This window comes from Canis lupus, chromosome 4, assembly GCF_003254725.2.
Source record: "Canis lupus dingo isolate Sandy chromosome 4, ASM325472v2, whole genome shotgun sequence".
Lineage (NCBI taxonomy): Eukaryota > Metazoa > Chordata > Mammalia > Carnivora > Canidae > Canis > Canis lupus.
In genome coordinates, this window is record NC_064246.1 from 46,717,030 (window position 1) to 46,740,555 (window position 23,526).

Below are 23,526 nucleotides of genomic sequence, written 5' to 3' on the forward strand. Positions count from 1 at the left end.
CATGATATTTCCATTTTTTAAACTCCCCATTTACTTTAATTAAACTCACACTGAGAAATCCTATTTTTTTTTTCCTTTTCAAAGATATAATAAAAATGGTGAATTAAAAAGTAGGATCCACCTTCACCCTTCTATTTGTTTCTTGAGAGGAATGATGGCACTAGAATAGAAAATCTGAAAATATGTAGTTTAAAATTACATTTGGGGGCGGGGTAAGATGGCAGAAGAGTGGGGTCCCCAAGTCACCTGTCCCCACAAGCATACCTAGATAACTTTCAAATCATCCTGAAAACCTACGAATTAGTGCTGAGATTTAAGGAGAGAACAGCTGGAATGCTACAGAGAGAAGAGTTCATGAATTCTAACAAGGTAGGAAGATTCTAAAATAAATAAATAAAAAAGAATCCAGTGGGGTGGGGGCCCTGAGAGCAGCCGGGCTAAAGCCGGTCCGCAAGAGCCTCCAGGACAGGAAAGCCCAGGCCCGGAGAAGCAGGAACTTTAAAAATCTTCCCGGAGGGAAAGGTGCTGGCAGGAAACTCGGGCAGGATCCCGGGAGGGACAGTGGAGCCCCCAGGTTCCCGGGGTCACTAACAGAGGGGGTGCGCCCGGGGGAGATGTGCCCCAGCCTGCGGGCCGAGCGCCGTGGAGGGCTGGAGCGGGGCGGCGGGGCCTCGGGAGCAGCTCAGGCCGTGGTCCGCGGAGGGGGTGCGCCCTGGGCCTTCGGGAGCCGCGGCCCAGAGCGCGATTCCAGCCTCAAAGGCCCTGGATCCCAGGGCGCCGGGGGGCGCAGCCCAGGATCCTGCCCTCCCCCCGGGACAGGCGGAGGCGGGGGGCACAGGACAGCGAGGACGCCCCTGCCGCCGGGCGCCCCCGAGCTGTGCAGGTCAGCGCCCCCCGCCCGGAGCATCCAGGCCAGTGTGGACAGGGAGCTGCGGTAGTTCCTGCGGGAGCTGACTCCAGGGCTGGGGAGCTGGCCGCCGCCAGTGGGGTTGTTCCTCCTGGTGTCATCCTGTGCCTGAGAGGATGGGGGTGCCTGGGAACAGGGGCCTCACAGGATAAATAGCTCCGACTGAGCCATGCACCTGGCAGGGGGCAGGGCAGCTCCCCCAGGTGCACACACCTGAGAATCAGCACAGCAGGGGAAGGACAGGGGAAGAGCAAGTTCTGGACTAAGCAGCGCTGGAAGCTCCAGGGGAAGTCGAAGTATTTACAGTATATAGAACTAGAGGATACCCCTCCTTGTTTTTCGTTTTTGTTTGCTTTTTCCCTCTTTTTTCTCTTTTTTTCCTTCTTTTTTCCAGTACAACTTGTTTTTAGTCACTCTGCACTGAGCAAAATGACTAGAAAGAACTCACCAACAAAGAAAGAATCAGAAATAGTACTCTCTCCCACAGAGTTATAGAATTTGGATTACAATTCGATGTTAGAAAGCCAATTCAGAAGCACAATTATAAAGCCACTGGTGGCTCTGGAAAAAAACATAAAGGATTCAACAGACCTCATGACTGCAGAATTTAGATCTAATCAGGCCAAAATTAAAAATTAAATGAGATGCAATCCAAAGTGGAGGTTCCAACGATGAGGGTTAATGAGGTAGAAGAACGAGTGACTGACATAGAAGACAAGTTGATGGCAAGGAAGGAAGCTGAGGAAAAAAGAGAAAAAACAATTAAAAGATCATGAGGAAAGGTTAAGGGAAATAAATGACAACCTCAGAAGGAAAAATCTATGTTTAATTGGGGTTCCAGAGGGCATCGAAAGGACAGAGGACCAGAAAGTGTATTTGAACAAATCATAGCTGAGAACTTCCCTAACTTGGGGAGGGAAACAGGCATTCAGATCCAGGACATAGAGAGATTCCCCCCCTAAAATCAATAAAAACTGTTCACCTCTGACATTTAATAGTGAAACTTGCAAATTCCAAAGATAAAGAAAAAATGCTTAAATCAGCAAGAGACAAGAGATCCCTAACTTATATGGGAAGAAATATTAGATTAACAGCAGAACTCTCCACAGAGACCTGGCAGGCCAGAAAGGTCTGGCAGGATATATTCAGGGTCCTAAATGAGAAGAACCTGCAGCCAAAAATACTTTATCCAGCAAGGCTCTCATTCAGAACAGAAGGAGAGATAAAGAGCTTCCAAGATAGGCAGAAACTGAAAGAATATGTGACCACCAAACCAGCTCTGCAAGAAATATTAAGGGGGACCCTGTAAAAGAAAGAGGAAGCCCAAAGAAATAAGCCATAAAAACAAGGACTGAATAAGTATTATGATGACACTAAATTCATATCTTTCAATAGTCACTCTGAACGTGAATGGGCTTAATGATTCCATCAAAAGGCACAGGGCTTCAGACTGGATAAAAAAGCAAGATCCATCTATGCTGTCTACAAGAGACTCATTTTAGGCTTAAGGACACCTACCGCCTGAAAATAAAAGTTCAGAGAACCATTTACCATTCAAATGGTCCTCAAGAGAAAGCAGGGGTAGCAATCCTCATATCAGATAAATTAAAGTTTATCCCAAAGACTGTATAGTAAGAGATAAAGAGGAGCACTATATCATAAAGGATCTATCCAACAAGAGGACCTAACATTCATGAATAGTTATGCCCCTAATGTGGGAGATGCCAAGTATATCAAGCAATTAATAACCAAAGTAAAGACATCCTTAGATAATAATGCACTAATACTGGGAGACTGCAACACGGCACTTTCTGTAAATGACCGATATTCTAAGCACAACATCTCCAAAGAAACAAGAGCTTTAAATGATACACTGGACCAGATGGATTTCACAGATATCTACAGAACTTTACATCCAAATGCAACTGAATACACATTCTTCTCAAGTGCTCATGGAACTTTCTCCAGAATAGACCACATACTGGGTCACAAATCAGGTCTTAACTGATCCCAAAGTATTGGGGTTTTCCCCTGCATATTTTCAGACCATAATGCTTTGAAACTAGATCTCAATTACAAGAAGAAATTTGGAAGAAATTCAAACACATGGAGGTTAAAATTACATTTAGGATAGTCCCAAATTTATTATGAATAATTGTGTTAATTGTTCTACAAAAATAAGTAAAAGATATTGAAAGGAAAAATGCAAATAAGAGATAAAGAGCCTTAGATTGATTCCCCAGTCAAAATGTCTGGCAGCTAACTCTGCCCAACACAATGAACAAGCCATGCATCATTGGAGAAGAGCAGATAAATGTCAGTCAAGTATGTTCTTAAGGCAGAGAGAATGTAATACCATTAACACACTTTCACAATATTACCCTGCCTATGAAGACCCACTTTTCCATTCAAACTTCTCCATCAAATGGTATTGCATAAATAGGAGCATCACTGTTTTATAATTCTTCATTCAAACTTTCCTACTTACCCACAAAAGATTCTTGGAAACAACAGAATAAAGGTAACAACCCTCTCTTATTTGTTAGATCCAATAATTAAGTGCATTATTTTAATAGGAAATGAACATCCAAATGCAACTGAATAGCCTCAAAATATAATATTAAATTGTTTAGACCTCTTATGATAGTCAAGTGATTGAAAGAACTTTAAGACATGAACTCTCTAAATAGAAGAATTGATAGCTATTCAACAAATCGAATCTATACTAATGACACCATAAGCTTTAAGACAGCTAACTAGCTACTGATAATTAAAAATTCCCTTTAGTTGGCTCTCTAAACTGGGTAGTAAAATTAATATAACAGACGATAAAGAATTAATGCAAAATAATATACATAGTCAAGGACTAAACTTTATGATAGTACTAAAAATGCTATAGGCTTTCAAAGAAGAAAATTATTAATAAAGGGTCAGTCATTAAAACTTCCATGGGAAACAGAAATTTATATTTTAACTTGAATCTTTAACTTTTGCATTGATAAAATTTTATTTTTGCAAGGATAAAAATGAGTTATGTCCGTAGGAGTGATAGAGAAAGGAAAATAATCTGATAAAGTAGAAATGTCTGTTAGACAAGGCTGAAATGGTAGTATGGGATCCAATTACTCTACCATTGGAAGCTAGGTAGAGAATTTTAGACTTATGTTTGTAACAGAGAATAATTAATGGGTTGGAAATATTAAGTGAATGGGTGTTTTTAGAAAGAAAAGAGCATTTAAAGAATATGTGCATTATATCTAGAAATAAGGCTTGAGTTAGGAATCCTGTTTTGTTAAGTTTGGTAGCAATAAGAATAAAAAATTCAGCAATATACAGAATTTGATATCCTAGTAAATATATATAATGAATAAAAAGAATTGACCAAGATTTCAAACTGCAAATTTGGGTGATAAAGAGAATATAATCTCAATGGGAACAAAACAGCATGTTTAATATAATGTAAAAGTAGTTTTGAATATCTTCTTGTTAAAAAAAAAAGAATATTTTCTTGTTATATCAGTAGTAGGACAATATGTTTTATGGTCATTCCCTAGGTTTATATCAAACTCTTGCTTTTAGAGATATGTTTCAAGAGTCAGAAAAGTTCTATCAACTTTACTTAAGTTTCTGTGTGCTGGAACCACCAATATTCCTAAATTTCCCTTAAAGTTTATCTATTATATTTGCACAGCAAAGAAAACTGTCAACAAAATTATAAAGCAACCTTCTGAATGTGGAAGATATTGCAAACGGTAAGTCCAATAAGTGATTAATATCCAAAACATATAAAGAATTCATACAACTCAACACCAAAATCTAATAATGCAATTAAAAATGGGTAGAAGATCTGAATATTTTTCCAAAAAGACAACATCAGGGAAAAGTAAAAAAAACACAGTGAGATATCACCTCACACTATTCAGATTGCTAGTATCATAAAGACAAGAAATAAGTATGGGCAAGGATGTGGAGAAACAAAAATAAAAACAAAAACAAAATGTTTGTGCACTGTTGGCGACAATGTAAATTGATGTAACCACTATGGAAAATGGTATGCAGCAACTTCATAACATTAAACATTAAAATAGCATGCCATCCAGTAATTGCACTGCTGGGTATTTACTTAAAGGAAAACAAAAACACTAATTCTAAAAGATATATGCACCCTATGTTTATTGCAGTACTATTTACAATAGCCAAGATATGGAATGTCCATAGATAGATAAATGGATAAAGAAATGTGAGATGTGGTATGTGTATGCATACATACATACACATATATGGAATATTACTTATTCATAAAAACGTAATGAAATCTTGCCATTCATGACAGCATGGATGGACCTAGAGGGTATTATGCTAAGTGAAATAGGTCAGACAAAGACAAATGCTATATGATTTCACTTATATGTGTAATTAAAAAAAAATCAAACGAACAAACAACAATAGAAACAGACTCATAAGGGGCTCCTGGGTAGCTCAGTGGTTGAGAGTCTGCTTTTGGCCCAGGTTGTGATCCTGGGGTCCTAGGATCGAGTCCTCTATTGGGCTCCCCCCAGGGATCCTGCTTCTCCCTCTGCCTATGTCTCTGCCTCTCTCTGTGTCTCTCATGAATAAATAAATAAAACATCAAAAAAAAAAAAAAAAAGAAACAGACTCATAAAAACAGAAAACAAACTGGTGGCTGCCAGAAAGGAGGAAGATAGGTGATGGGTGATATGAATTTCCAGGGGGAAAAGGAAGCTTAGATACATGTCATTCACAGTTTTTCTCTTTGTAAAAAATAATATAAAAAAATATAATATATATAATAAATATATAAATTATATATAATATACAAGTATATTTATATTTAAATATATAGAATATAATAATATATTAATATATAAAAACATAATACATATATATGAATGTATTAGTGTGCTTAAGTATATACTTTTTTACACAGATATTTATGAAATATTATTCTAGACTAAATTCTATGCTAGATACTGGAGACAATGTTTTCATGCTGTTTGAATAAGCAAAAGGTGGGAAGGTATTAGATCAAGCTAGTTGTCCTATTAGTAACATATTTCAAGAAGAATAAATTCAAGAAACAATAAATCACAAATTCTTTACTAGTAACAGGAACACATCTAGCTCTTGATCTCCCACAATACATTGTCTAATTAATTTTGGACTTTATTTTCAAAATAAAATTTAAACAAGATATACCTTTGAATTCTAGAAAGTCTTGCCCACACATCAAGTCATGGAATGATGGAGGCATTAAAATACTGGACTCTGGAGACCAAGGTCTCAATTAAAAAAATCACAGTGGGGATGCCTGGGTGGCTCAAGCAGTTAAGCCTTTGCCTTTGGCTTAGGGTGTGATCCTGTAGTCCTGGGATCGAGTCCTACATCAGGCTTCCTTCATGGAGCTTATTCTCCCTCTGTCTATGCCTCTGCCTCTCTGTGTGTGTGTGTCTCTCATGAATAAATTAAAAAAAAAATCAAAGGGTTCTGTATATCTTCCAGTGAATGCTTTACATGCAGTTAAAAAAAAAAAAAAAAAAACTTAGAATGTATTAGCTCAACCAAAATTTCATGAAGATGAAAAAGAAAACAAAAATAAAAATTCCTCAGCTTTACAATCCAGAGCAGATCCTGACAAAACATTGAATCTATGGGTCATAGAGAATATGGTGTGACGACCAAGTAATGCACCCATGGAGATAGAACAGAACTGCAGTCCAGCACAATTCCACAATGAGGAATTAAAACTAGGTGTTCATGGAGAACACAGAAGAATGTCAGCCACCTTTAACTAGACTTGAATACAAATAAAATTTAAGATTTTACATTTGAGATGCTGAAGAGTCCCAATGTGATAACTGTCTTCAATCAATTATAAGGACACTAGTACAAGAAAATATACATCCTGGCTTAAATTAGTGTAGAGCAAGAAGAGGACATAGAAATTGGCCCGCTTAAAAGAAAAATGCAGATTCAATATTATAAAGGTATTTCTGTTTGTTTGTTTGTCTGTTTGTCTGTTTGTTTTTTAAGCAATTTTAAGTGAAGACTCTTCCAGGGCCCTGAAGGATCAGCTCTGGTGAACCCCAGCCAGTCTTATTTTTAGATAATTGTATGTTAGGACTAACTATATTGCTAATGACATACAGTCCTTTCATAGTGTGTATTTGAGCACACTTGTAACCCAGGTTAAAAGAAAATACTCTGATATCATTTTTTTTTTAACTGTACATGGTCACTATTTTAAATTCTGATTCCTAGGTAACAAGCTAGGTTAATATGACCCCTTTCTCCTTTTGGAATAACAGAAGAAAGTGTTTCATTTTTGTTTGTTTGTTTGTTTTTTGTGGTTTTTTTTGGTTGTTATTGTTACCACAATGTATTCAAGGAAGATTTCTTGAGATCACCAGTATGGATTTTTCCCCTGAAATTAATTAATAACAGTTATCAAAGATAGGTTCATGCCCTGAGTAAAAAGAAACAATTAACTAGTTTAGGATAATTAATTCCTACATCTTGTATACTTTTCAGAGACTACTTATATATGCCAATATTCCTCTGGCTGTCTGCCAAATAATGAGCTGCTTTTTTTTTTTTTTTTTCTTAAGGTTAGCCATATTATCATAGTACTCCAAGCACAGAGTTCTATATTAAACAGCACATGCCCCCCTAATTATTTTCAACTCAAACATTTTTGTTTAACCTGCCCATAAATTGAACTTCAAAAGTATTTAGTTGTTAATTTGCTTTATTATATATTGTTTTAGATTGCCTTTTAAAATTCTTTTTAAATCATCAGTGTTTGGTAGGCACTTTAATTTTAAAAACTTGTTAATTAGTGCTATCACAGAAATTCTTGTGCATCATGCCACACTTATCAATATGTAATGGCTGACAAATTATGGGAACCTGAAAGCGATATTTTAGATAATCTACACATAGAATAGGAGAACAGTGAAATTATAGAAGAGGTTCAGGACTGAAGAAAGAGTATTAACAATAAAAAATCTAACATAAGAGGAAACACTCTCCTTAAAGGTGCTGTCTGGTCTGAGGCACAAAATTTTGACAGTTTTCTCTTAACTCTTAGAATTTGATTATTTGCATGATTGGAGTTGATTTTACCAGAAAAATTAAAGAAAAAATTAAAGAAAACTGTATTGCATAACTAAATACTATAAAAATGTTTTGATAGAGGGAAATTTAGGTATAGACATGGGGGGGTAAGCATTTTCACATGTTCATATTTATTTAAATTCCAAGATAAAACTAACTCTGTGGTGAATTTTAGTAAATCACTAACCCAAAGAAAACTTAGTCCATTTATATGGTTACTTTCTTTGATGGAAAAAATAATTGAGGTCAGCAAAAGAAGTTATAATCCATAAAGGTAAGAGGTGAAAGAATCTTTCTGTGTGTATTATGTTTCAGAGAATTATACATAGGTAAGGATTTAAAGGGACCTGATAGTTACCAAATCCATTCTGCCACTTTGCTTTTACATACTTTAAATGGACCTACATTAAAATAGATCAAAGTTTTTCTGAATGGCTGTATAAGGAACTTGATAGATTCTTTATGGAAAAAGAGATAAAACTGAAAAAATATATTAAAAAAATTTAGTCTCTGAAAATTGAACAAAAAGTCTATTTCAAAATTGTAAGCATTTATTTAAGAAAATCCACAGGGGAAGTCTGCACTATTTACAACAAGACTGCCACATTCCCCACTCCTCAGCTTGATGTTCCAGAAAGCTCTATACTAGACTGGTAGGATGACCTGTGAGGACCTACCTGTAGCTACCATACTCTCTCCTCACTCCAAGGTATAGAACTTCCATTCCAGGTACCACCAGAGCACCCTGTGAGGACCAGTAAATCCTATCTCTTTGATAAGTGTAAATTGTTGTAGAGATTCTGTCCATGGTAGGCATGACAGGCTGTGAAAAGAGTCACCTAAGTGTCCTTGCTGGAGGGACTTGACTTTATTTGCAGCATACAATGGGAAAAATTGTTCCCAAGAGTGGTGCCAAAAACCACAGTGATCACAGTAGCCACTAGCCGTAGAAAGACAAACATCTCCACAGGAGGAAGAAAAACAACTGACTGACCAGAAATTTAACAAGACGTGCTTGAGACAGAGATAGACAGAAGGATCCTGCTTAGATTATACTCCCTGCCTGGTGGTATGGAAGCCTGTGTGCCTATGTAAAACTATGCCCATGCAGGAGCAATTGGAAAAGCCCCTAGACCCTTTCTGAAATCATGCCAGACTTTAAACACTTTGAACTTTAGAAGTACACACAAGGTACATATAGATCTACAGACACAATGCATGGATGCCTTATTGACTCAGGGAACTTAAGCACACTTCTGACCAAATACTGTCTGAACACTAAGCTGTGGTGACTTAGGAAACCACGTATTTTTTGTTTTTGTTTCTTAGAAATAAACCTGAGCAATGATATCAGAGGCTGCCACACTATGGAGAAAACAGATCTCACAGAATTTGTAAACTTAAGTTGCTAAACAAAGAAGCATAAGGTAGCAAAGACAACCAACTCTGGGGGAATAAGGATCATAATTCAAAGTTGCAACAATGTATCATGTAAAGCGTCTCAAAAATCATGAAATATATATCTGAAAGTATGTATAACCCATCTAGTAGAAAAATATGGACAATAAAAATTGGCTTTGAAGGTGTCTAGATGTTGGACTTAGTAGGCAAACACTTCAAATCAGTTATAAATATGTTCAAGGCACTAAAAGACACTATCACAGAATGAAAAGACAGTATAATAACAATATATATATTGTTATATATATATATATATATATATATATATATACACACTTTCCTTGCATTTTAGAACTATCATCATATATATGATGATAGTTCTAAAATGCAAGGAAAGTAAGAGGCAGAAGAAATACTCAAGGAAATGACCAAAAACCTTCTGACTTAGATTAAAACAACAACAACAACAACACTTTACACATCTATGAAGCTTTACAAAACTCCAGAAAGATAATGAAGTTTCAAAGAAAAAAAAAGATAATGAAGTTTCACACCTAGACACATCACAAACGGTTGAAAGACAAAGACAAAGAGAAAATCCTGAAACATCAAGAGAACTCATTGTGCACAAGAGAACTCTATTAAGATTAACAACTGAATTCTCATAAAAAATAGAGTCCAGGAAGCAGTGGTCAGGATGGCATTTGAAATGAAAGAAAACAAAATAAAATAAAAAACAATTATCAACCAAGATTTCACCAAAAATGAAAGCAAAAATGAACTTTAAAAGTTCATATCTTTCAAAAATGAAAGCAAAATAATTATATAACCAGATAAACAAAGACTGAGAGAATTTGTTACTAGCAGGCCTGCTTTACAAGAAATACTAAAGGATTTTCTTCAAGTAGAATAAAAGTAATACCAGCCAATAATTCAAATCCACATGATGAAACAATGCCAATAAATATAATTATAATTATAAAACCAATTATAAATGTATATTTTGTTCTCCATTTTTCTCAGAAGTTTTTTAATTGCAAAAATTAGTATCTATAAAATTACATTATTAAAAAATAAACTATTAAACTTAATTGATAAGTTTAATTGATCTTTAGATGTAATTTATATGGCATTAACAGCACAAAGGAAGAAGAAGGGAAAAAAGTTATATTTGAGCAAGGAATTACCAGATAGTAATTCAAATACACAAAAGAAAAATGTTTATTCCAATCGTTAGGGGTTTTAAAATTGGTTTCCTCATTCATTCACTCATTTGCTCTATCCATACTGACCAGGCTCCATCTTGCCTAATGCCTTTCACTTCCTGATACCACTGCCTGAGGAAACAGATCTTCAGATTTTCAGAATTTCTCATGGGTACCTAACTCACTTCATTCAAAAGTCACACCTTAAATCTCTCCTTCACCATTTTATCTAACATAATATTCCAAACCCTCTTTCCATCATTTTCTATCTCATTAGATACATATTTTAGAAATGCTCAGAACAAATCGGTCCTCATAATTACTATCAGGAATGACATAAAAATCTGATACAGGACTTATCTAATGGTAATTATTTGAATTTATTTTGATTCATTTTTTACTAAGAAAATATAAGTATCCATAATTTACCTATCATAATATTTACTTTTTATTTCTCCTGCACAAATTGGTATTTTATTTTTTTAATCACCGTAATGAGTTTGCTGTTCTCTTCCTGGTACATTTCTGGTATAATTTAGGAGTAGCAGGCATTTGAGATGATGATAACTCATCTTCTGACAAGTGCCAGCCAAATTACTTGTGTTTCTTAGGGATTTCTGAGAGCTCCATCATGGAACTGAGAAAGCCTACATGAAGCCTGGAGTTCCATTTAGAGGTATGCGGTTTAGCTTTGTGCTACCAGATATAATTCTTCTGTAAAATCTTTTCAAAGCCAAAGACCCAGTGTTTCCTAACTCAGAATTAATTCCTCAAGAAGATAACACAGGAATGTATGTGGTCTGGGCTTTGAAAATGTCTTCTATAGTATGGTATGAGAAATTAAGAAACAAACAACATATAGCAATTGCAGTCTAACTTGAGCTGATAATTTAATGTTATTAAATAATTTGGTCAGCTGAAAGTGACTTAATAGTATTGCCTCTGCAGTAAGCCCTGGTCAAAGAAAGGAAGAAGTTATATGTACACAACCCCAGTGTTTAAAGAACTTGAATAGAATAAAATACATTTAACCTTAAAACCATACTTAATGAAACTTAATTTTCTTTTGGATGTTCAAAAGACACTTGAGATTTCACAGGGCTTTGGGTTTATTATAGACATCAATTATCATTGCACTGATAAGTATGAAAGAGCTAATAGGGAATTATGGTTAATAAGAAGTCAGAAAGACTAATTCTTACAAGATCTTTAATTTTGTGTAATTTTTAAAAAAGATTTTATTTATTTATTCACGAGAGACACAGAAAGAGAGAGAGAGAGAGAGAGGCAGAGACAGAGGCAGAGGGAGAAGCAGGCTCCATGAAGGGAGCCCGATGTGGGACTCCATACGGGTCTCCAGGACCACGCCCTGGGCTGAAGGTGGCGCTAAACCACTGAGCCACCCAGGCTGCCCAAATTTTGTGTAATTTTGAAAAGACTTCCAAAAGTTAATCAGTACAATGTATGAAGTTACAGAGGAGAGTAAGAGTGTAAAATAGTCGTTCCTAACTCGGTTTAAATGCAACTGAAAGACAAAGCAAGAGAAAGAAGAAAGAAAGAGAGAAAGAGAGAAAGAGAGAAAGAAAGAAAGAAAAGAAAGAAGAAAGAAAGAAGAAAGAAAGAAAGAAAGAAAGAAAGAAAGAAAGAAAGAAAGAAAGAAAGAAAGAAAGAAAGAAGAAAGAGTTTGCCTTTCTATTAGATGAGTGATTCCAAGCTGGGAGCATTTTTGGTGATATTTGGAGACATTTTTGTTGTCCCAACTTGAGAGTGCTAAAGGGGGCAGCCTCTCACAACAAAGAATTATGTGGCCCAAATGTTAATATTTCTGAGGTTGAGGAAGCCTGTACTAGGATATTCAAAATGTTTAAGAATAGAGTTAATTATATACATTATATTTTATCTGTAATTTTTCCAAATTTGTAATTAATTCATTACAGAAAAATTAAAGAATTATAGTAAATATGGAAAACTCTAGACCTTTGTTGGAAAGATACTTTAGTATGACACAGATATTCAAAAGTTAGATCCAAGTATAATTTTTTAAAGGTTAAATTCCTTTCGACTTCATCCAAATCAAGATGGGATTTTTGTTTTGAGAGTTTACAAATTCTGTTCATCCTTTGACATGTATAAACTATTAGAGAATACATAACAAATGTTGATCAGGAATGTATCCCCTGTCAATTTTCCCTCTTCCTCTCTCTCAGCTTATTTACTCTGGCTTGGTAGAAATGAAGTAGACACAGACAGGTTGTATATGTAGAAGGGAAAAAGAGCTGGAAAGAAACTGAAAAGCTAATCCACTATGATGGCAGTCTGTAGCAAAGATAGTGTGCCAGAACTCTAAGGAGCCATCCATTACAAATGGTGACAGTACTGGCTTCTATCGCAGTCTCTGACATAGTGAGTTTCAGTAGTTATGTTCTCAAATTTTGAAAGCGATTGTGAACTTTAACTCAAAGTTTTTATTTTTTCAATTAAAATTGGTATTTTCAATTCCAAATTAGTGTTTTCTAAAATGTTCAGCAATTTTCTCAATAGCTTTCATTTTCTTTTTAGGTCTACTTTTTCAGGTTATAAAGTGAAGTATTAATAATAACTATCTTAAAATTGTTTTTAGGTTCAAAACAGATATCATATATATATATTTTCAAATTCCAGCATTTCCTTCCCCATTCTCACTTTCTCTCATTTGATGATTTTGGTATCTGTCTACTTTACATCTACAATTAGAAGCTATCAGATATTCTAAACTCAACATGTTTGAAATTGAACTTCTGATACTTCCTCTAAATTTATTCTACCCAAAGCCTTTCCAATCTCATTTGATTACAACAACTCTTTTGTTTCTCATGCTGAAATCTTCACATTTCCCTTGTTCACCTCCCAAAAATAGTCTGTTAGAGAATATTGTTTGCTTTACCATCAAAATACACCTAGTATTTGATATCTATAATTCTTAAGAGTTGAACTATATTCCCCCAAAAAGGTATATCAAAGTCTTAACCCCTAGTGTCTTAGATATGACCTTATTTGGAAATAGGGTCTTTGTAGAAATAAGTTAAAATTAGATTATTCATGTGGACTCTAAACAATATGACTGTTGATCTTATAGAAGGGGAAATTGGGAGACAGAAACACACACAGACAAAAGATAGTCATGTGAAGATGGAGGAGTATCAGGTGATACATCTACAAGCGGAGGAATACCAAGGACTGCAGGCAATCCATCAGAAACTGGAAAAGGCAAGGAAAAATCTTTCCCCTATAGGTTTCAGAGGGAGCGTGGTCCTACAAACACCTGTGAACTCCAGAATTGAGATAATACATTTCTGTTGTAAGAAGACACCTAGTTTATGGTACCTTATTATGGCAGCCCTAGAAAACGGATATAGCGTCCACCATAATCTCTCATTTGAATGATTGTTCTAATCTCCTAACTAGTCTCTCTGCTTCCATTCTTGTACTGCTACAGAATGATCTTTAAAAAAATAAGTCAGATTACATTTTTCTCCATTCAAAACTCCAAAGGAGGCATTATTGTTCTAAAAGCAAGAATATTATAGCCTCCACTATCATTTTGACTTTATCACATTGTAATGTCTCATCCCTCTTCCAGCCACACTGGCCTTGGTGCTGGATTTAGGATGACAAACTGTCCTGGTTTGGCGGGGCTGAGTACACAGGACATTCAATGCTAAATCAAGATAATCGCAGGCAAATGGGGAAAGTAGGTCACCCTATTGTAGTTCACTGAATAGGCTAGACATCTGCAATAAGGTCTTTGATCTAGAACTAATAACCCCTTCACCTATTTAAAGCCTTTGCTCAAATTTCACCTTCTTCATGAAGCCTACACTCTTCATCCTATTTAAATTATGCTCTTCCCTCCTTTGCTCCCAAACCTCCTACTTTACTGTTTTCTTTATTTTCTATCATACAAATCATCTTATAATAAATCATATATAACCTAATATATCCTATATCATATAGTTTACTTATTTTTATGTATTATTAACTTATTTTTAACTTATTTTTAGGGCAGCCCAGTTGGCTCAGCAGTTTAGTGCCGCCTCCAGCCCAGGGTATGATCCTAGAGACCTGCGATCGAGTCCCACGTCGGGCTCCCTGTATGGAGCCTGCTTCTCCCTCTGCCTGTGTCTCTGCCTCTTTCTCTCTCTCTCTCTCTGTCTCTCATGAATAAAAAAATAAAATCTTAAAAAAGATTATTAATTTATTTTTAAATATTTTATTTATTTGAAAGAGTAAAAGTGAGAGAGCAAGAGAGAGTATGAAATGGAGGAGAAGCAGATATAGAGGGAGAGGCAGACTCCCCAAAAAACAGGACCCTGGGCAGCCGGGGTGGCTCAGTGGTTTAGCACCATCTTCAGCCCAGGTATGATCCTGGAGACCCAGGATCAAGTCCCATGATGGGCTCCCTGCATGGAGCCTGCTTCTCCCTCTGCCTGTGTCTCTGCCTCTTTCTCTCTCTCTGTCTCTCATGAATAAAAAAATAAAATCTTAAAAAAAGATTATTAATTTATTTTTAAACATTGTATTTATTTGAAAGAGAGTAAAAGTGAGAGAGCAAGAGAGAGTATGAAATGGAGGAGAAGCAGATATATAGAGAGAGGCAGACTCCCCAAAGAACAGGACCCTGGGCAGCCCGGGTGGCTCAGTGGTTTAGCACCACCTTCAGCCCAGGGTATGATCCTGGAGACCCAGGATCAAGCCCCATGTCGGGCTCCCTGCATGGAGCCTGCTTTTCCCTCTGCCTGTGTCTCTGCCTCTCTCTCTCTCTCTCTCGAATAAATAAATACAGTATTTAAAAAAACAAAAATGAAAACAGGGAGCCTGATGCAGGACTTGATCCCAGGACCATGGTATCATGACCTGAGCTAAGGCAGATGCTTAATCAACTGAGCCACTCAGAAGCCTCTTTTAACTTATTTATATATTTACATTAACTAACAAACCCATATACTCAGCCGTGTATTGTGCTTATAGTGCTACAGTATTTTATAGCAGGAGTTTGTTTAATAGAGTGTGTGAGCGAGCTAGGGAGGGGCAGACGGAGGTGGGGAGACAGAGAATCTTAAGGTTCCACACCCAGGACAGAAACTAATAGAGGGCTCAATATCATGATGCTAAGATCATGACCCGAGCCAAAATCAAGAGTCAGATGCTTTACCAAATGAGGCACCCAGGTGCCCCTACAGCCAGGATTATTTTCTATTTACACTCTCTCCCTTTATTTTTGGATTAAAAAATATCAGTATGAGAGCATTCCCTCTGTTCCTATGAAGAATATGATGCTTACTTTCATTTTCTTATATACTCTGTACATCCGAATTAATTTTCTGTTTTCCATACACACTTAAACTCACAAACTCACACACACATTTGCCTAGTATCCTCATATAGCTGTTTAAGATCTCTACCTGCATTATCCATTCACTGAGTATTGGTACTTTGCTGAATGCCAGGTTAGGTCTTGGGGATTAAAAGATGAAAATGCCATAGCCCCTGATCTCATGAGTAGGTGTGCTTCCAAATAAATAGAAGTTTAGTGTATTAAATGTTTTAGGGATTATTTGAATTTTAAAAGAGATGGTCATAAAAGTGTCTCAACTCAAAGAAATATATTTCTAGTAGAGATTTGTAGGTTAGGAATTGATTTTAAGGATTCTTAAAATTAAGAGTAAGCTAATAATACTTAGTATATAGTATGGGTTAAGAACCCCTAGTCTAGGGTCAAGACTGCTTTGTTTAAAACCTACTTCCTCTATTTATTAGCTTTGTGAATTCAGGTCTGTAAAATTCTTTAAGCTTCTACCTCTTTATCTGTGAAATGAAGCCACTAACTCTCTAACTCTTTCTGCCTCATGGTATGTGGCACAGTGCTGAACACATGGCAACTGTTCAGTAAATACTATTACTCATTATATAAATATGCAAATGTGCCAATTTTATGTTTTATTTTAGTATTCCAATCTTTTAGGACCTTCTGAATGCCTTCGCTCAGGTGTTCCTGCATTTTAGGACCAGGAAAGAATTCAAAGATATGCAAATGTAAAGCATACCTGGATTTGGGAATAAATTCATATCTGTTTTTGGTGTGTATACAAGAAGGGCTGTTTCAGTTGGAGACAGCGTTTGTAAATTTAGTGGTATGTCCTAAGAACCCAAATGAAAATCTTTGTGATATCAAAAAAGATGATAAAAACATGTGCCAGAACTGGTTTTTCTAGGTGAGTGCCTTAAAGAGATAAAGTTGTTATACATCTCTGATTTGAGTATATAAATGTCTCTTTCTTTAAAAAAAAAAAAAATATGTGAGAAAGAAAGAGAGCACAAGTGGGGTAGAGAGAGGGGCAGAGGGAGAGGAAGAGGGAGAAGCAGACTCCATACTGAGCTGGACTGGTTGCTGGACTAGTGACTCTATCCCAGGATGCGGAGAACATGACCCAAGCTGAAATCAAGAGTCCAAGGCTTAACTGACTGAGCCACCCAGGTTCCCCAAAAAGCATTTTTGTATCTGTGGATAGGAACCAACAAAGTAGAAAAACAGCTTCTTGTTCCAAAATATTTCAAATTTGGGGAAAAGTCCAGTATAATTAGTAAAAGAGTTCATTTTTTTTTTCCAGGCTAAGTTTTGACTTTTTTGATACTATCCGAGTTGTTTATAAATATCAAATTTAATATGAAATCTAAATGATAATTCCAACTTTCTTATTTCTATTTCTTTATAATCTCTACTTTTAATTTACTTGGTTTTGATAATCTGACAATTAACAAAATATTAGCCACTGAAGGAAAGCACATGGTATATTTTAAATATGTAATTAATGTCTACAGGAATACAAAGACATTAAGTCAGCAATTTTATGCATTCTTTTTTTCCACTGAATAAGTTTATAAATTGTATAAAGCCATTTTCCCTAAAATACTAGTAGTAACTACTACCACATGCTTAGTGGTCTAGAAACTTGAGAACATTCTTAACATAAAACAATAATGAAATTATCTCCACCTACACTGCTTCTATATAATTGTAATAATACTCAACAGCACTAAGTAGTATCTTTAAATGTAACTACCCCACTGGGCATTTGTAGTATTTAATGTATCTTGGAAATACCAACGCATGTGAAATGTGGCCAATATTTCTTTTGGCACATACTCACCTATTTCAAAACTCAAGAAGAGAAATATCTTGTTCATCATGCAGATTATGATCACAGAATTTTCAAGAAGATTTATTAAAGAATAAAATTTAGGGAAACCGTTCCCCCATTTAATCACTCGTTTAATTCATGTTTGCCTACCAAGTAGGTAAGTATTTTTGGTGATGGAAAATCAGTGATAAACAAGAGAAATAAGATTATAGAATTTGTAGGCCACTGAGAGGCAAGCTGTTGTAGAAGTTGTAGGACAGAGAGAGGCAAACAATATATTTGTGTTAAGTAAAAAGTAACAGTAAATGCTAAAAAAAAAGAAAATTATAACAACTTATTGTGATTAAGGGTGCCAATGGCTAGGGTTGGGAGATCTATTAGATAAGTAGTTGCTCCTGGAATATTTCTTTAAAATGATGATGAATGAGCTGAATCATGAACACTGAGAAAGGGTGTGCCATGGTAAAATATGGAAACCACACTGGAAGAGTTCAATAATTCAGGAAAGGGAATCATCCTGGATTTATTGAAGAAATGAGAAAAATAGGCCACTATTACAAAGACATAATATGCAAGGGGAAAGTGTGAGAAGGTGCTGGAGAGAAGGTTAATGACAGGTAGCAAAGGGCCATGTAAAAACAGAGTAAGGTCCTTTGACTTCACTAGAAAAAAAAACATTTCTTTCTGTCCCACTGGTATAACCTGTTCTGAGAGTAGTGCTGAAGATCTGGAAAGAACAAGACAGCACAAACTTCAATTAAGGTCATAGGCAATTTCTTACATGGTATATTAAAATTTTTTGATATATTAATAATTCCTTCAATTGGTGTTTTAAGAATAAATATGATCTTCTATAAAACATCTTTTGGTGGTAAGTATATTGGAATATTTATTATATGGACTCTAAAGTCTGTTGAATAATGTCCTCCCCCAAAATTCTCATTCCACCAGAACCACTGAATGTAACTATTTGGAAATGGGGTTTTTGGAGATATAATTAGTTAATTTGGTGTCATACTGGATTAGAGTAGGCCCTAAATCCAGTGACTGCTATCTTTATAAGAAGAGGAGATGACACATAGAGACACACATAGGGAAGATCACCATGTAAAGATGGAATCAGAGATTGGAGCTATAAGCCAAAGAATGTCAAGGTAGCCACCAAAAATTAAAAGAGGCAAGGAAAGATTTTCCAGGACAGCCTTCAGAGGGAGTGTGCCCCCTCTCCCCCCCGCCAGCAGCTTGATTTCAGATGTCTATATTCCAGAACTATGAGAGACCAATTTTATATTGTTTTGAGCTACCAAGTTTGTGGTATTTTCTTATAGTAGCCCTAGGAAACTAATACAGATCATACAATCAAGATTCTAGCTACAGCATTTATCACCAGGATTCTCTCTATTTTCCTTTTGAGCTCAAACAATGGAAGGCACCAAAAGGAGATGAGAGGATGGGCAGCAAGAACTTGGGGTATTTTTCCCTTTCTTTCTTCCTTCTTCTACTCTATAGTTTTGACAATTACTTCTTTCCTCTATACAACCACAATTCCTCTCTGACAGCCTGTCTTCCATATGTTAGCTCTCACTGGCCATGGTGATGACATATTCCTTTCCTTGCCCTGTTACACTGGAGGTGAAAGGAGCTACCCTTAGATGTTTGTTTCTAGATGCCTCAATATGTCATGTTTCCTTCTTGCCTCTCTTTGTTGTATTTCTCACTATTCTGTTCATTCTTTTTATGTATTCATTTATTGTCTATTTACCTAAGAACATATTTTCCATTAGACCTGATCTTGTCTGATCATTGCTGTATTCCTAGCACCTGGAATTGTACCTGGTATGTAACAGGAACTCAAAATAATTGTTGAATGAAAAAAGATGACTGAAAAAAAAGAAAAAGAAATCCAAAATGTCACAAACCACCTTAAAAAGTGATTTGATAACAAATTTACCTCTGCTTTATAGATTACACATACATATACATTTATGGATTATATATGAACATATACAGGAACATATATATACAAATTATCTCAGTGCTTTTGTAAACTGACTAAAAATAATCAGTTATTTGTGCACATAGTAAAATTTTTCACATAGTAAGAGAAAGAACTATGACATTAAACTTAATATACTTGACCCAATTCAGTGTTCTTTCTGATGATTGGTGAATTTCTGCACTAGATGGGTCAATATATGTGAATGTTCTGAAGTAACTATACTTAGTAAGTGTCCAGTATAAACTCAAATTTACAGAATCCTAGTGATATTATTAAGAATAAAATGAATTTCTTGTTGGTAGAATCTTGATTATAATGTCCATTTAATAAATGTCACAATACATCTTATTTCAGTATTGCTAACGAACTGCACAATTAAAGCACAGTTGAATATTGAAATTTCAGCAATTTTATGTTTTTAAATAGCACTACAACAAAAATGCTATGATAATAAAATAGAATTTATGTAAAGTAACACATGGACTATTTGGTTATGTTTGACTCCTTAATGTATTCCAAAGGCATCTATTGCCTCAGGGAGAGATGATATTTGAATAGAAGAAAAGTAATAATCTAGAAAAGAGCAAACAACAGGGGAAATTCCATTCAGGGCTGAGGATAATGATCAGATGATACTATAACCCCAACCATCTAAAATAGAGATAATTTAAGAAAGGAAAAGAAAGGGCAGCCTGGGTGGCTCAGCGGCTTAGCGCCGCCTTCAGCCCAGGGCGTGATCCTGGAGACCTGGGATCGAGTCCCATGTCAGGCTCCCTGCATGGAGCCTGCTTCTTCCTCTGCCTCTCTCTCTCTCTGTCTCTCTCATGAATAAATAAATAAAATCTTAAAAAAAAAAAAAGAAAGGAAAAGAAACATAATTGGTCAAGGATAAATAGTAGTGTATATACGAGGGATAGCAATGGGATGCACATATTTGAAAAGAATACTAGAAGGTTTAAAACAAGGGATGCAAGTAAGTCATATAGTGGAGATGTTGTTAGTTGATGGGTTTGATGAGTTATATTACTTGGCATTATCATGAACAGCATGGATCACTTTTTCTTAAAAGGTCTCAATAGAAAAGGAAAAATAAGAGTTTAAAAGGTACATCTTCTAAAATATGATAAATATGTACAAGATACGCATATTTGAGAACAGTAATGCCATCAGTCCTCCAAGAGATTCATATTTTTAAGGGGTACCAGAAAAAAACACACATGAAAAAATGAAGATAGTATCTGTGAGGTATATAAAATGGCATAGAGGTTTACTTAGATGCTTGGGTTTAAGAAGTGTAATGACATGGATAAAAGGAAGGGTATAATAAAATGCATAAATGAAATGGCATAATGAGATGCATAATTGGACAAATGTAACGATATGCAAAGGAGAAAGATGTAATATGATACACATTTTTGAGGAGTGTAATGAGATGCATAAATAGAAAGGTGTAATGAGATGTGCATGTTTAAGTAACGTAATGAGAAATATAGGTTATAATAACATACATGAAAGTAATTTAGTAATGAGATATACAAGGGAAAGGCTTTAATGAAATCCACAAATGGAGAATATGTAAAGATGCTTAAAAGAGATGTAATGAGATGCACATATTTGAAAGTTATAATAAGATGCTTTAATGGAAGCATGTAATGAAATGTATACGTTTGAAAGGTATAATGAGACACATTAAAAGGGAAGAATGTAAAGCAATTCTCTACTCCTATGGAGAATAATGCTTCCTGAAAGCTTTGAAGAGTCTTCATCCTAAGGGATTTCTGTATTTTTACTTCAGTAGAAATTAAGATGCCAGCAGCAGCTTCAACCATTACCACATCAAATAGCTTTCTCTCTGGGTCCACGTTATTTTTGGTTATATGGTTTAAAGCATTGCCCCATGCTTGAGGCCACATTCCAAAGAACAATTCAGATCTGATGCTGTTTATTAGACAAGAGCACAAGAGGAGGAAAAAAATAAAAATTTTAAAAATGAATAGCTATCGATTCTTCATCTGGAGCCATGCAAGAAATACTTGTACAATTAAGTGTTTCAATAATCTTATAAGGCAGACATTATTATTGCCTCGTGACAACTTAGAAAAGTGACCTTAGGGCAGCCTGGATGGTTCAGCGGTTTAGCACGCCGTCTTCAGCCCAGGGCCTGATCCTGGTGACCCAGGATCAAGTCCCATAAGTCCCATGTTGGGCTCCCTGCATGGAGCCTGCTTCTCCCTCTGCCTGTGTCTCTGCCTCTCTATCTCTCTGTGTCTCTCATGAATAAATAAATAAAATCTAAAAAAAAAAAAAAAAAAGAAAGAAAAGTGACCTTAGAAGTTGAGCCTGTCACTCAAAGGCATTTGATGGTAAGTGTTGGAGCCAGAACTTGAAAATAGGTCCACTAGCTCTAAAGTCCTCCTTTCCATCTCCATTTGTAGTTTTATTCCCTCACCTCTCCTCACCCTTTCTCTCTCATCCTTCCTCTCTCTCCTTCCCTCTCTCTCCTTTTGTTTGGCTTCATTTTGATGGATGATTATTGCTAATTATGGTTGAAATCTCCAGAGATGCCTTATTAACACCTCCAGTCACCAATGTCACATGTTTTCATAAGCTAACAGTTTTGCCAAAAGACAGTTAGGGATAACAGAGTAACTACCCTGTTACCTTGAAGTATCAAATAAATTATTAATCTAATTTGTTTACTGAACAAATTTATACTATAGTTTGCTCCCTACAATCACTATGTGATGATGTGTTGATTAGAAAACTTGGAGAAATTAATAAGTTCTTAGAATCAGAGCAGTAATTGTGAGAAATAATTTTGGAACTTTTCACTACAAAGTAGAGTAGATGAAACACTGTTCACTGACACTTAAAAAAAAATCTGTGTGAATTTACCCAAGTTTCATAGGCTCTCTTGAGATTTGGTTTCCTTATCTATAAAATAGGGAAAATAGAATTTATCTTTTCAAATCTTGTAGCAAAATAAAATATATGTAAAATATCTAGAACATTCTATAGTGTATAGTAAGTGATGAATAAGTGTTAGTTCCTTCCTTACCAATTTTTAATAAAGTTTGAATAAGTAATTATTCAATAATCCTGGGCTTTAAATTTCTTTGCTTTTAATTGGTGGTAGTTTATGTCAATAGACTAAGGGAAAACAAAAAGTGAAAGACGTTTTAAGATAATGCCATCTATGACAGTTGTGGGCAGCAATTTATTTTTGGATTAATTGCTTACAGAATGAAAAGGCATTACTTAGAAAAGAAAATGATTTTTTATAAAATATGAGTACCACAATTATTTCCCCTTTTATTGACAGAATTCAAATTAAACTAAGGACAAGGTAAATGTGTGACCCTTCACCCTCATACTAATAACTTTTCATAACCTTAATCAATCAGTCTAATATAGCAATTATCATCTCAACCATAGTCCCATTGGAGTCATGATTATTTTAGGATAACTACTTATTGTTCAATTAAGCCTCTATGAAAAGAGGTCAAATATTGGTCACATTCACTCATTAACATTAAGTTTTATCCAGGGTATTTTTCTACACAATTGAAGATTGCATTAGTAATTAATCGTGAAAAAGGCATTCACCATACCAGGAAAAGCTGACTAGCTAGCTGGTATCTGTGAACTGAAATTCAACCAAGAGTACATTTGAGCACATACATTCTATTTAAACACACCAAA

At 35.4% G+C, this 23,526-nt stretch overlaps 1 long non-coding RNA gene across 2 annotated transcripts; it reads left to right on the forward strand.

Moving 5' to 3' along the window:
- Window positions 1-398: 398 nt before the first annotated feature.
- LOC112651877 (uncharacterized) lies at window positions 399-13,894 on the forward strand. Of its 2 annotated transcripts, XR_004815155.1 has the most exons (4): window positions 414-522; window positions 4,599-4,659; window positions 11,259-11,323; window positions 13,763-13,894. It is a non-coding gene; the product is annotated as an uncharacterized LOC112651877 (long non-coding RNA). The 2 variants fall into 2 exon arrangements; XR_003131123.1 differs by lacking the exon at window positions 4,599-4,659 and having other exon boundaries at window positions 399-522.
- Window positions 13,895-23,526: the final 9,632 nt, after the last annotated feature.